Here is a 14,636-nt window from a genome sequence, read left to right as displayed (position 1 = left end):
GATTGGGAAAGATGAGAGATGGCAGTTTACCTGCAGCTCTTTGAGTAAATCAGATGTAGTCTGGGAACTGAGTTGGGGGTCTGTCTCTTGGCTCTTCTTGCTCAGAACAGTAATAGGGTGGGGCTTTTGGAATGTAGAGCTGGGGGGGGGGCGTTGTAAGGGAATGGGTCATAGCTCAGGTATCTCAGACTATCATTGTCCCTTCTGAGAGTGTCAGTAGATTCTTCTGGAATTACTGGCTTGCCAATTGCTATATGCCTTTGGAACAAAGTCTCTTTCTGGAGACTTTAAATGATTGGGCTGTTTATTTATTTGTTAATTTATTTATCTTTTTTGAAAAATATTACAAATGTATTTATTTTTATGTTTTTCTCATCTTTATTTTATTTTTTCTCAATTTTTATTAGGTATTTTCTTCATTTACATTTCAAATGCTATCTTGAAAGTCCCTCATAACCCACCCCCCCTTGCTCTCCTACCCACCCACTCCCACTTCTTGGCCCTGGCATTCCCCTGTAACTGGGGCATATAAAGTTTGCAAGTCCAATGGGCCTCTCTTCCCAATGATGGCTGACTAGGCCATCTTCTGATACATATGCAGCTAGAGATATGAGCTCCGGGGTACTGGTTAGTTCATATTGTTGTTCCACCTATAGGGTTGCAGATCCCTTTAGCTCCTTGGGTACTTTCTCTAGCTCCTCCATTGGGGGCCCTGTGATCCATCCAATAGCTGACTGTGAGCATCCACTTCTGTGTTTGCTAGGCCCCGGCATAGTCTCACAAGAGACAGCTATATCAGGGTCCTTTCAGCAAAATCTTGGTAGTGTATGCAATGGTGTCAGCGTTTGGAGGCTGATTATGGGATGGATCCCTGGATATGGCAGTCTCTAGATGGTCCATCCTTTTGTCTCAGCTCCAAACTTTGTCTCTGTAACTCCTTCCATGGGTGTTTTGTTCCCAATTCTTTTTTTTTTTTTTAAAGATTTATTTATTTATTATATGTAAGTACACTGTAGCTGTCTTCAGACACTCCAGAAGAGGGCGCCAGATCTCGTTACGGATGGTTGTGAGCCACCATGTGGTTGCTGGGATTTGAACTCTGGACCTTCGGAAGAGCAGTCGGGTGCTCTTACCCACTGAGCCATCTCACCAGCCCTTTGTTCCCAATTCTAAGAAGGGGCAAAATGTCCACACTTTGGTCTTCGTTCTTCTTGAGTTTCATGTGTTTTGCAAATTGTATCTTGGGTATTCTAAGTTTCTGGGTTAATATCCACTTATCAGTGAGTACATATCATGTGAGTTCTTTTGTGATTGGGTTACCTCACTCAGGATGATGCCCTCCAGATCCATCCATTTGCCTAGGAATTTCATAAATTCATTCCTTTTAATAGCTGAGTAGTACTCCATTGTGTAAATGTACCACATTTTCTGTATCCATTCCTCTGTTGAGGGACATCTGGGTTCTTTCCAGCTTCTGGCTATTATAAATAAGGCTGCTATGAACATAGTGGAGCATGTGTCCTTCTTACCGGTTGGAACATCTTCTGGATAGATGCCCAGGTTATTTATCTATTTACTTACTTGTTTAGTCTCTGTTGTTTTTAGCAGTTATTACCAGTTGTATTGCTGTTTGAGTGGTTCTTCAGAGGTCTTAACTCTTCCATTCTGAAAGTATCTCACACAGACTTGGAAACAGCTCCCCACCACTGCTTCTTTTCATTATTAGTCTTCATTGTCTCCAAAGAAATCCCAAATCATAGTTATAATCCAGGATCCTGACTCTCAATATGAGTAACTTAGGTCTTACTCATCTGCACTGTTTATTTTTCAGACATATAGACACCATCCAAAACATTTCTTGTATCTTCTTAACTTGATGAATCTGAAACAAGTTCAGTATCATTTTCTTCAAGGATTACCTCAGCCTTTGGTGCTTGAGAAACAGAACAAGCAACACCTGTCCTCATCTGACCCCCACAGATGTAATTTTTTTCTTTTTTCTTTATTCCCTAAAGTGTTATTTATTTCTTAAAATTAATTTTTATATTTGTTGTATTTACTGGGCATATATATTCTGCCTGCATGTACGTATGTACACCACATGTGTGCCTGGTGCCCTCGAGTATCAGAAGATGTTAAGTCTCCTGGAACTAGAGTTATGGATGACAGTAAGCCACCATGTGGGTGCTGGGAGTTGAATCTGGATCCTCTGGAAGAGCAATAAGTACTCTGAGTCATTTATCCAGCCCTCCAATAATTTTTCAGCCAAGAAAATTTGGATTTCAACCAGAAACCCATTCTCCTGAATAGTGATGTTGATGGGGTAAGTGAGCACACTTTGTTTCTTTATAACAAAGCCCTGCATAAAATCCTTGAACATGTTCTGAACATGACTGCAGATAGGTCATACAGGAGCCAGTGTTGTTCTGTTTCCCCATTATTTGTCAACCAATGGTCTCTTCTTTTTCTTTCCAAGTAATGTCAGATCTCTACTCATCTGACTGAAGTCCCTCTGGAGGGACTCTCTGGACTCTTCAGAATAAGTGTCCCTCCCTTTAGAGTTCTGTCAACATTTGTTGCCCAGCCACTGCTCTGATGGCTTGCACTTTTGCTCTTCCAATGTATCCTCTAAAACGGAAGCCCAGGTGAGCACACTTATATCTTCAGTCTTGTCAAATTCATTCACACTTTCCATTGTTTTTCTTCAGAATAAAATCTCAAGTTTTAAAAAACATGGTCTTAAAGACCCTATACTTCTGCCTCAGTTACTCCTGTCATTCCCTCTGCTCCAGACACTCTCCTCCGTCTCAATCCCTCAAGACACTCCAAGAATGTCTTTGTGTGGTTTGAGTGTTAAGATTATATTAATCTTATCGAATGAACTGGGAAGTGCTCCATTTCTTCTTACTATTTGAAAGAATTTTTGTAAGAATGGAATTAATATACCTTTGACTGGTTAAGCGATCTACACAGTATCCTTTCTTTATAAAAATATTTTAAATTACAGACCGAGCTTTCTATTTTTGAGGTGAAAAATGAAAAAGCCTAAGCCTCAAAATTGCTAATGGCGGAAGCTGACCCTGAACTCCTGGTCCTCCTCTCTCTGACAACTAAGTGCTGGGACTCGGGCATATGCCACCATGTGCTGCTGCTGACTGAATTTTGGTGGTTATGTATGTTTTCTATTTCTTCTTGAGTCATTTTTCTAGTTAATGCTTCTAGCAATGTGTTCATTTGGTTACACATGTATGTGCTTATGTGCTCACATAGATACGTATGTGTACGTGGAGGGTCAAGAGTGGCATAAGGTGTCTTCTTCAATTGTTTTCCACCTTATCTTTTGAGACGAAGTCTCTTACTGAGCCTGGAGCATACTGATATGACTAAAGCCAAGACCAGCAAGCCTGTCTCTTTAGTGGGCGATGGCATGATGGGTACTCAGCTTTCACATGGATGCTGGAGACTGAACTTATGTCCTCATGTTTGTGTGGCCAGCACTTTGTCTACTGAGCCATCTCCTCAGCCCCATTTTAAAAGTTTCTTTGCTTTCTCTTATTAAATTTATCTACCACACCTATAGCAACTTTCTTCCTTTCTAGTGATATGTTTTGGGCCTCATCTTTTTCTTGATCAACATTTCCTGGGATCTGTCAAGTTCTTCATTACTTAAAACTTTGTAGGATGAGAAAGACAGAATTTCATATACAGGATGGCAGGTCTAGTGGGTGGGGAGCCACAGGGAAGCTAAGGAACTGTCAATAGGCAAGGGCTCTATTAAAATGGGGAACAAGAGCAGACAGGAAGGGCTAGGTAGAGATCGCAGAGGAAGTTCCATGAAGTCACTGCATCAAGTCTGGATTTCCATCTGATCTGAATAAGCAGGGAGTTGCTGGAGCATTGTGAGAGGCATGGTGGGAATGATGCCATTGCAGATGACCTGCATGGCCAGGCTCCAAGGGGAGAGAGAGCCAGCTAGCAGGCAGTTACAGATTCCCCGAGTGCATTGGACACGGCAGGACAAGGCAGTAGAGAACAAATGGAAGGGCTCTGATTTGGTGAGTGATTCTATACAGGGGAAGACACAGAAACAGCAAAGTTGCCAAGAACAGAGTAGATGTGGAAAACAAGGAGGAAATAAGGTTAGAAAATCAAGGCTCAATCATTGTACAAATAGTATCTTTTGTTAGTGGAAACGGCGGTGCACACTAGTATTTTTTTATCTTGGGAGGCAGGGACAGAGTTGCCCTAGTCTACATAGTGAGTTCAAGGCCTACCAGAGATGCTGAGTAAGAGCCTGTCTCAAAAACACACACACACAAAATCCCCAAAACAATAAAGCCTTGGGGCAGTGGTGGCTCATGCCTTTAATCCTAGCAGAGAGGCAGAGGGGGGCAAGCAGATCTCTGGGTTCAAGGCCAGCCTGGTCTACGTAGCAAGTTTTAGGACAATGAGTGCTACATAGGGAAACTTTATCTCAAAGAAACAATAGAAGAAGGAGGAGGAAGAGGAAGAGGAGGAGGAAAAGAAAAAACAAGTAAGGCAATTAAAAATGTTTTTTTTTTTTTTTTTTTTTTTTTTTGGTCAATCTCGATGAACAGGATCAACTCTCCTGAACAATACAGCAAAGAGACTACCCATGCAAATTATCAACACGTCTGTCAGTTAGCAAAGTGTCTTTTGAGTTTCTTTCCCTGCCTCTACTCCATATTCTATCTTTCTGTCTGTCTCTCTGTCTCTGTCTCTCTCTCTCTCTGTCTCTCTCTCTCTCTCTGTGTCTCTCTCTCTGTTTGTGTGTGTGTGTGTGTAAATAACAGTCATACTGTAAGATTATAATGGAATTGGGTTGGGGATGTAGTGAAGGATAAGAGTCCTTGCATAGCATGCAAAGGGCCCTAAGTTCAACCTCAGAATAAAAAGGAAAGAAAGGGAAAGGGAAATGGGGCTGACCCAGTTGACAAAGTGTTTGTGGAAGCATAACAATCTGAATTTGGATTGCTGTATCCATGTTACAGTAGGCAGTCAGAGCAGGCCTGTAGCTATTGGTGGAAAAGAGAAGAAGGCAGATCCCTGGAACTCATTAGCTAGCCAGTCTGGCCGTATCCTTGAGCTCTATGTTTAGTGAGAGTCCCCGTCTCAAAAATTAAGGTAGAGAGTGATGGATGAAGGCACCTAACAATGACCTCTGCCTCTACATGTACAGGCACATGTACATACTTACACAATACACACACACACACACACACACACACACACACACACACACACACGGACATACATACATACACACACATCAAAAAGCTGGAACTGGAAACTTCCGATTGACTAGTGACACTATAATTGTCATAATGTAGACAACACACAGCTCATGTTCTTGTGACCTAGAAAAAACAAGAGCTGAGCTACCAGGCACACACAATTATAAATAATGCTTACAATTCAATAATAATAATATACTTCATTTTTTATAATTACCCATGGGTTATATGTGGATGGAGATCAGATGATAACCCGTGGGAATCAGTTCTCTCCTTGCACTGTGTGGGCCCCAGACATTGAATGGAAGTCATCTGGCTTGACAGCAAGCACCCTTACTCTAAGTATATTTTAGAAGAAACTTGATTTAATTTATTTTTAAAAAGCACTGTAAAACAGTACGCTAGCAGGGTGTGGTGGCACCTCTCTGTAAACTCAGTGGCTGAGATAGGATAATAGCAGGAAATGTGAGGCCAGGCTAGGCTACATAGTGAGTGACCAGGTCAGCTGAGGTTCTATTGCAAGACCTTGTTTCAAATCCACAAGAGCAAACTCAAAGCAAAGCAGAACGCTCCTGCTACAGCTGCCTCATCTACCTCATGTTTATTGAATCTGTCAACTGTACCAAGAGGCCATGTGGAGTGTTTGACCTATACCAACTAGGTTTGTCTAAGTACCTTCTATATAGTGTTTTCAGTCCTGAGATCACCTAATGGCTCACTGCTCAGGGTGGATCCCCATTGTTGATACTTAGTACTCCTCTGCTGAAAAACTCCCTGGCTTCCAGTACAGTCAGACTGCTACCCATTCTCCCATCCTATGTGGCCTGCGCTTGTTGAGGCTCCCTCCTGTTTCCTTGAGCTCATCCCACCCATCCTCCTTGCTCTGCCATACACACATTCGAATGGGCATCTTTCCCTTTGCTGGAGTGTACCTGGCTCTTTTCACACACTGTTCCCTCTGACTGGAATTTAGCTCTTTGTTAGGGTTCTTCACATCTTTCATTCTTAAGGCCTCTCCTTGTCTTCCCTACAAATACTCTTAATCTCTGTATCATCTGTTTATTTCCTTCTTACACTTATTGCAGTGTATAACTGTTTTATTGTGTTTACTAGAAGATTTCCATTAGATTTACGGGTTTCCTTCTTGTTTTAGACAGGGTCTTATATAGTACATGGTACATGTTGGCCTACAAACTCCCTTTGTAGCTGAGGGTGACCTTGACCTTCTGATCTTCCCAAGTACTGGGGTATGGATGTGTGTGCCACACTGGTTTTAATGTTGTGTTGGGGATCATCCCAGTCATAAACTGACAAATTCTGTAAGGTAGGCAATATGTTGACTGTGGCATTTTTAGTCTCATGGCGTTAGAAATGTGTAGGATTGCAGACAGTAGCCAGGGGACACGGAGACATTGCAGAGGCTAGGGCCAGTGGGATTCAGCTCAGGTCCCCAGAGATCTGTTCAGCGTTACTGTGTGCTAAGCTCTATGCTGGCACTGACTGTGGACAACAGAAAGATGAACAAGTTTACACTTCAACAGTTTGCATTCAAGAAGCCAGAAAAAGGAGATAAGGATGTACAGATGATAATAAAAGGCGGAATTTAATCAAACAAAGGCCTCTGAGGCAGGGGTTTAGGAAAAGCTTCAAGGAAATTTACTCTGACCTTGAAGTCAACAAGTCTCAGTCCACAATGCATGAAGAGCACAGACAGTCCCTGCTGTTCTTCTTCAGAAAGTACTTCATAAAGCGAAGGACGAAAGCAAAACATTTGAGATGACCTTGGAGGTACTGTGTTTAGGGGGAAATGACAGGACTTGGGCTGTTTGGCTTTGCCATGTACTATTGGGGAGACCTTGGACTTTTTGTTCTTTTTTACAAATGGTTGCTGAAGGCCTACTATGTGCCAAGTACTTTATATTTGTGATTCTAGCGAATCATTTCTCTTCCTAAGCTTTAGTGTCCTGTCTCTGAAAATCAGTTGCTTAGATTTCTGGTTCCGACTTGCAGCTATTTCTTTCTGCCCCGGAACAGCATGCACACTTCTGCAGGAAAACAACAGACTGGCTTTTGGTGATCGCATAAAGGCATGTGAAGATACTTTGACTACTCATGCAAAGGGGAAGGTGAGTAAAAATGTTGCTGTACTAAAGCTTCGGTTTCTTTTGGGCACGGTGGTGGAATGAGTCCTGCATGTATACTGAGACCTGGAAATGTTAAAGTGCCAAAAATGACAAAGGCAAGTGTTACTCCAATGTGGGAAAGGGTAATGTGAGATAATATTTGCGATGATGAGTGAAGTGATGTAGGTGGAGAAGAACAGACTTGTTAGCCTGTTTCTAGAGATGGCCATGGGAATAGCCATCTCATAATAAGACTGTGAATGGGAGAGGAATACATGGCAACAAAACCTTAGAGCAGGGACCTGGAGAGATAGGGCAGTGGAAAAGAGCTCGTTCTGTTCCTGCAGACAACCTGAACTGGTTCTAAGAACACACAGAGGATGCTGATTGCTACTTGTCTATTTCTAGATGATGGCTCTGTACATCTTAGGACAGAACTGTTCCTAACACAAAGGAGGGCAATGTATCAATCATCTACTTTTTTTGTTAATCGATTGTGACTATCCAATTCCTTTGTTCAAATTACGTGTTCACCAGGCAGCCTTCTAGTTTGTAACTGGTTTCTTGAATGGGAAGACCCACCATCCACAAAGGCCTTATGCAGGTAATAAGGGTCTGGTCTTGCCAAGTACATCACCAACTGTAAATAGCCACTTTAAGTTCTGCTTTTCAAATCAGCTGTGCTAGCATGGATTCACTCTCCAGAGACTTCTCATCTCATAATAAGACTGTGAATGGGAGAGAAATTCATGGCAGCAAAACCTTAGAGCAGGGACCTGGAGAGACGGGTCAGTGGCAAAGAGCTTGTTCTGTTCCTACAGAGGACCTGAGTTTGTTTCCCAGAACACACATAGGGTGCTGATTACTACTTATAGCTAACTCTAGCTCTAGAAGATACTGAGCCTCTAACCTCTGTGGGTATATGAATACATACGCATATATTTATATATTATATACATACATACATAGATATATATACAAAAAAACCCAAACCCTAAAACTAATAAAAACCAATCTTTGAAGCAAAACAGAGCAGACCAGCCTGAGGATCTTCCAGCGCCGATCTCCCATGAAGACTGGCCTGGAACAGTCACTGGCTTTACTTACGACATTACAGCAAAAGTAGTCCCTTACCCTTGTTCAGTGCTCTTAACTTTCAAAATAGTTTCATATAAATGACCTAATTTTATCATTTTATCTATTATACCTTCTTTAGCTCACACTACTTGCAAAATATATTTGTAGAGCAGTGATATTCTGAGTATGTTAGAAAAAACAACTGTCTATGGCAGGGTCATGACAGAAAAGAGCAGAGTAAGGACACAAAGGTAGTCATACTTGCTGATGTAGCAGGGTGACCTCAGATTTTACAGAAAGGCCTAGAATGAGTGGAAGTGTGAAAAAAAATCCCACCAAAAAGAACCCACTTTGGCCACAGATGTGTGGATGCTGGAGCCTTAGGAACTGCCCACAGGTAATACAGTGATCGGCATGAACCTGCAGTATTAGTGTGGCAAAAGCTTGAAGAAGCTGCAATCCGATCAGCTTACTGGAAACTGCTGAAGAGTGGTATGTCACCGAGAGGTGGTGGAGGACAAATGGTTTGAGAAATAACTAGATAGCTAACATATGTCACTGTTTGTTCAGGCAGAAGCACAGGCAGGGATGAGGGGAGGAAGCCCACTTCTCCCCCTCTCTTTCCATCAGAGCAGTGGCTGGATAGCAAACAGAGCCAGCTAGACCAGGTAGCCACGCATATGGTGCTCCCTAAGCAGGTAGACTCCATTAAGCAGCAGACGTCTGTCTTTTATTCATGGTCTTTGTCATCCTGCTTTTTTCAATTCTGAGTCTATGATCATCAAATAACTTCAGATTCCTAGCTTCCTTAGTCCCGGGAAAGGATGTCCCAGGAAGAGACATTACTATTGTTTGATTCATTACCTGCCAAGTATATCTTCTGAAAATTAATGCAATTAAAATAGATGTATGTGTCTCCTTCCCTCACTTTTTTTTTAAAAAGGAAAACCTTTAAAGCTATAGAAAAATAAAAAGAGACAACATAACAAATGCCTTCTTTCTTTTACTAATTTCTTGATGTACAGCTAATTGTTCCGGTGCTATGTACTGAAAAGGGTTCCTTTATTGAACTGCTTTTGGACCTTAGTCAAAGTCAAAATCCAGTTCAGCTATGTTTATTGTGAGTCTATTCCTGGGATTTTTATTCTGTTCCTTTAATGTGTCTATTTCCTTGAATACCACACAATCTTCATTACTGTAGTTATCTATTAAGCCTCAAAATTGGCAGAAAAAGTGCTTCAGCTTCTCTAGCTCCTTTGTTTTTCCAAATGAGTTTTGGTATAATTTTGTCTGTATCTTTAAAAAATCATGTGAGACTTTTGTCAGCGGCTGTGTTAAATCCGTGCATAAAATCAGAGAATGAACTTCTTTAGTGTAGTGAGTTCCAATAGCTGAATGCTCTACCTCTCTCCGTGTAGCTAGAGCTTCATCGATTCTTGTTATCAGCTTGGTTGAATTTTCTGTATACAAACCTAGCACCTGTTTGCGGAGATTTATATGTACTGCTAACCATTAGGCACAACAGCAGAAACCTGCAATCCCAGCACTTAGGAGACAGAAGGATTTGTGATTTCATGACTGACCTGGGCTACATGGAGAGTTCTAGGCCAATGTAGCCCACCTAGTGATACCCTGTCTCAAGACAAACAGAATCCTAAAAATAAAATAAAAATGACTCTTGAAACTGACTGTAAAATGAAAACTGTATTTAATAAATTTTTGGCTTCCATGTACTCCTTGATAGTACATGAAAACATGTTCGTGGGTAGTATATAGAATAATTAAACACATTTTTTTGAGAAAGGTTCCACTGTGTTATTCACATCGGTTAAAAACTTGTGGGCTAAAGTAATTCTCTTGCTCCAGTTTCACGAGTACTGGGACTAGAGGTGAGCGCTATCGTGCAGAGCTAGAATTGATTTTTGGATACTGAAGTAAGCTGCAACTTTGCTGATCTCATTTATTAGTTCCAGGAGGTTTCTGTAGATTAGTTGAGATGTTCTATGTACACAATCCTGTCAGTTACAAATAGAGAGTTATTTTTTCCCTTTCTGTTTTGTGTGCTCCTGAGATGTAGCCTGCTGTGTCTTTCAGATATGCAAGGTGGAGAATAGAGATGTTGGTCTCTTTTTCTTTTTCTATGCTATCTTTGTCTGGTTTAGGTGTCAGGATAATAGCATCTTAATAAAGAAACTTGGGAGGTGTTTCCTCTTTTATTTTCTAGAAGATTGTGTAGAATTGGTGTGAATTCATCTTTAAATGTTTGGCAGCATTCTCCAGTGAAAACACCTAGGCTCAGAGGGTGACTTCCTTGGGGAGGGGGTGAAAAAGTTACAATTTCTTTAAGCAATACAGATGTGGAAATTATTTCTGATTTGGTGGATTATTAGAGTAGTTTGCGTTTTTGTGAAGATTTAGTCCATTTCATGTTCAGTTGCCAGGTGTGTGAAGGCAGATTTGCTTGCTGTGTTGAAAGTGCTCTTCTGGGGTCTGCAGGGTCTGTGATGACATCCTGTTTTGTTCTTGATATGGTGGGAAATTTCTGTCTTCTTTTTTCTTCATCAGCCTTAGTACAGATTTATTGATTTTATGGATTTTTTCCCCCAGGAAAGCGCTTTTATTTCACCAAGTTTCTTCTTCTTGTTTTAGATTTTGTTTAATGTCTCGCCTATTTGTGTCTGGTTTATTTGCTCTTCTTTCCCAGTTTGTTAAGGATGCTGCTTAAAACTACTGATTAGAGACGAACCTCTTTACAATAAAAGATAACAATTTTATAAATTGCTTAGTATTGCTTTAGCTGCATTTTACAAATTTTGACATATTGTATTTTAATTCAGTTTAATGTACTTCAAAAATCCCTTAGACCCATGGATTATTTAGAAGTGTATTCTTTGGTTTGTTAGTATTTAAAGACTATTCTGTCTTGATTTTCTGATTGATTTTGGCTAGAGAATGCTCCCCTTGTGATTTTTCTTCTTTACCACTGGTGGGTTTTGTTTAATGAATCATGATATGTTTCATTTAAAAAGATTTCATTTTTTCTATATTATGTTGCTAAAATATATAAAACAAAGTACATCACTGTATCCATCTGAAGTGGATAATTCACTAGCATGTTTCATATTCATAATGTTGTGCAAGCATTATCACTATGTATTTATTAGATTTTCCCATCACTTCCTAAAGAAGTGCTGTGTCCATTAAGAACTATCCCCCACAAGCCTTCCTTTTCCCTGCTGCTGGTTATCTCTGATCTACATTCTATCTTTATGAATTTGTCTGCTGTAGATATTCCATAGAAGTAGAGTCATATATTATTTGGAGCCTTGTGCTTGCTTTGTTTCATTTAATATAATATTTTTAAGGTTTATCTGTGATGGCATATCAAACTTTATCTTTTTTAGTGTTGGGATGGTAGTTAATTCCATGCTTATATCACATTTTCTGTATCTGCTCATCTTTTGGTAGATATTTGAGTTGTTTCTACTTTTTGATGATTGTGCATACGATCTATAAAGTTGGCACTGAAGTATTTATATGAGCCTTCATTCACTTATTTTTCAGCTATGGTCTCCCCGTGTAGCCCTGGCTATCCTGGAAATCACTATTTAGATCAGGCTGGCCTGGAACTACCACAGATCCACCTACCTGGAACATTTAGGAGGGAGGCTCTAGATGGGGAAAATGGATGAGCAGAGGGTAGATGTTAGGTTTGCTTCCTGTCAGCAGTGCTTCCTGACTGCTCACATCATTTGAATCTGCAGCCCACCCTCCTAATGCCAGTCATCAACTGCTCCAACCTGGCCCAAATGATGGACCAAAATAAATCCTTCTCTCCTTAAGTTAGTTCTTGTCAGATATTTGCTCATAGTTATGAAAAAAATTAATAAACGTACATGTTAGGAATATATTTTATTTTATAAAATAAGTTATATACCTCCGGAGGTAATTTGTTTGCTTGTCCATTTATTCAAGGTATCCAATTAGTTAGCTTACAATTGTTTTTTTTTTTTTGGCAGTGGTGACTTTAAAAATAATTTTTATTAGCCATTTATACTTATTTTTGGAACTATTTATTCATATCTGTAGCTTTATTTTTTGTATTGAGTTTTCAGGGGTTTTTTTTAATTAATTTATTTTTTTATTAGGTAATTTCCTCAATTACATTTCCAATGCTATCCAAAAAGTCCCCAATACACTCCCCCCCTAGTCCCCCACCCACCCACCCCCACCCCTTGGCCCTGGCATTCCCCTGTACTGGGGCATATAAAGTTGGCAAGTCCAATGGGCCTCTCTTTCCAGTGATGGCCGACTAGGCCATCTTTTGATACAAATGCAGCTAGAGACAAGAGCTCTGGGGTACTGGTTAGTTCATAATAATGATCCACCTATGGGGTTGCAGTTCCCTTTAGCTCCTTGGGTACTTTCTCTAGCTCCTCCATTGGGGGCCCTGTGATCCATCCAATAGCTGACTGTGAGCATCCACTTCTGTGTTTGCTAGGCCCCGGCAGCTTACAATTGTTAATAACATTTTATCATAAGACGGTTCATCTGTGTAAGACCAATAACTATGAACAACATTTTGCTACTTATTTATTTATATGTATGTGTGTTTGAGTATGGGTATGTGCACATGAGTGTGCTACCTATGGAGGCCAAAAGAGGATATCATATCCCCTGAAACTATATTTCTTGGTAGCCTCTTGATGTGGTACGAAGAACTGAAATCTGGTCCTTTCTGAAGGCAGCAACTGTTCTTTACCAATGAGTCATCTCTCCGACCCAGGCCAGTATTTTATGATTTTAGTTATTTGCATCTTCTCTTCTCTTCTCTTCTTTCTTCTCTTTCTTCTCTTTCTTCTCTTTCTTCTCTTTCTTCTCTTTTCTTTTCTTTCTTTCTTTCTTTCTTTCTTTCTTTCTTTCTTTCTTTCTTTCTTTCTTTCTTTCTTTCTTTCTTTCTTTCTTTCTTAGATATTTTCTTTATATACATTTCAAATGCTATCCCAAAAGTTGCCTATACCCTCCCTCCGCCCTGTTCCCCTATCCACCCACTCCTGCTTCTTGGCCCTGGTGTTCCCCTGTACTGGGGCATATAAGGTTTATTTGCATATTTCTTATGTCACTCTAGCTGGAAGATTCTTTTCAAAGAAGCAAACTATTAGTTTTACCAATTCTTTTAATTCTTCAGTCTCTATTCCATTATCTCCATTCTCATCTTTACTTTCTCCCTCTACTAACTTTGGATTTAGTTTTTCCCCTAGTTTTCCTAGTGCAAAAGCAGGCAGATTATTGCTCTGAGCATACTTCTTGCTGAATCTCATAACTGTTGCTATATTATGTTTCTGCTTTCATTCATCCCAAGATATTTTCTAATTTCCTTGGTGATTTCTTCTTTGACTTGGCCATTGGTTGTTTAAAAATGTATTTAATTTAAAAACATTTGTAAGAATTTTCTCCATTCTATCTGTTGTTATTCTGAAAAGGCATTTGAAAGCTTTACTCCGTGGTACTCTTTGCATGCCATCTCTCTAGCCTTCCTTCCACGGCCAAGGCTTCATACATGCCTGGCAGGCACTGCAGCCCTAAGCCACATCCTCAGCCTCTATCTGAAGTCTTTTCAAGTGCACTGATGCTTGTTTTGACCTAACATATGGTCTATTGTAAGGAATGCTGCAGTTCTCTCCTATCTATATGATTATTGAAATAATGGAGGAATATTTTCAAGTATTATACAACTACATCTCTCCAGTTGTATCACTGTTTACTTTATATATGCCAAGGATTTGGTATATATAACTATTACATCTTTCCAATGAATTGATCCTTTTATCAGTATGTAATGCCTGTCTTTGTTTTTCCTGACAATTTTGATATCATTTCTATTTGTCTGACATTATGTTAGATACTTTAGGTTACCATTTGCATCAAATACTTTTTTCGTCACTTTTAAGTAATTGAATTACTGGATCTAGAAGTGGGTGTCTTATAGGCAACATTTCAATTTTGTTTTCTTTTTGACACAGGGTCTCACTGTATATGCCTCGCTGGCTTTGAAATTGTTATGTAGACCAGGCTGGCCTTGAATTCAGAGATCCACCTCCTGTACCTTCTGTTTGCTGAGACTAAATATATATGCCATCATGGCCAGTATTATTTAATTTTTAAACAAAAAAAAAAACAT

At 40.0% G+C, this 14,636-nt stretch overlaps 1 protein-coding gene and 1 long non-coding RNA gene across 2 annotated transcripts in view; one reads left to right on the top strand and one right to left on the bottom strand.

Moving 5' to 3' along the window:
• LOC110286601 (uncharacterized) overlaps nucleotides 1-7,376 on the top strand; it is a 134,786-nt gene extending 127,410 nt beyond the window's left edge. The window contains exon 4 of the long non-coding RNA XR_015047163.1: nucleotides 7,290-7,376. This is a non-coding gene — a long non-coding RNA (uncharacterized LOC110286601). The remainder of the gene's footprint in view (nucleotides 1-7,289) is intronic.
• Nucleotides 1-14,636, bottom strand: part of Hdac8 (histone deacetylase 8) — a 239,923-nt gene that overhangs the window by 96,330 nt on the left and 128,957 nt on the right. The window lies entirely within an intron of this gene.

This window comes from Mus caroli, unplaced genomic scaffold (genome assembly GCF_978045245.1).
Source record: "Mus caroli unplaced genomic scaffold, Mus_caroli_1 scaffold_5, whole genome shotgun sequence".
Taxonomy (NCBI): Eukaryota; Metazoa; Chordata; class Mammalia; order Rodentia; family Muridae; genus Mus; species Mus caroli.
Note: the sequence above shows the minus strand (reverse complement) of the source record. Positions and strands in the feature narration are given on the sequence as shown.